Source organism: Ornithorhynchus anatinus, chromosome 2 (assembly GCF_004115215.2).
Source record: "Ornithorhynchus anatinus isolate Pmale09 chromosome 2, mOrnAna1.pri.v4, whole genome shotgun sequence".
Taxonomy (NCBI): Eukaryota; Metazoa; Chordata; class Mammalia; order Monotremata; family Ornithorhynchidae; genus Ornithorhynchus; species Ornithorhynchus anatinus.
In genome coordinates this window covers 129431608-129432231 of record NC_041729.1, presented here as the reverse complement: position 1 = coordinate 129432231, position 624 = coordinate 129431608, and the positions used below count along the sequence as shown (strand labels likewise).

Here is a 624-nt window from a genome sequence, read left to right as displayed (position 1 = left end):
AGCAGAAGGAGGCAATGGTAAACTGTTGTTATTATTGTCTTATGATGTCAGGTCATGTACGACCCATAGTGAGGCCATGGACATATCTCCCAGTACACCACAACTCCATCTGCAATCATTCTAGTAGTGTATCCATAGAATCTTCTTGGTAAAAAAATGGAAGTGGTTTACTATTTCCTCCTTTCACTCAGTAAACTTAAGTCTCTGCCCTAGACTTTCTCCCATGCCGCTGCTGCCCAGGATAGGTGAGTTTTGACTTGTAGCAGATCGCCTTCCAATCGGTAGTCACTGGCCAAGCTAGGAATGGAATGGATATGCCTCTGCTTGACTCTCCCTCCCATAGTCGAGACTGGTAGAGTACTGGAAACTCTCCGGGTGCGACCCTGAGAGGTGAATGGTAAACTACTTCTGTATTTTTACCGAGAAAACTCTATGGATCACTACAAGAATGATTTCAGATGGAGGTGGGGCATTCTGGGAGAGGTAAGTCCACGGCGTCGCTATGGGCCGGAGATGACTCGGCAACATAAGACAAGAAAAAACATTCCATGGTACCTCCAAGCATCCTTTATTTCGAAGGTACTCTGTACTCATTCATTCATTCAATAGTATTTATTGAGTGCT

At 44.7% G+C, this 624-nt stretch overlaps 1 non-coding gene across 1 annotated transcript; it reads right to left on the bottom strand.

The window, feature by feature from the left end:
• Positions 1 to 255: 255 nt before the first annotated feature.
• On the bottom strand, positions 256 to 393 carry LOC114809684. The gene has a single exon (XR_003757461.1). It is a non-coding gene; the product is annotated as a small nucleolar RNA SNORA7 (small nucleolar RNA).
• Between the last annotated feature and the right edge of the window lie 231 nt (positions 394 to 624).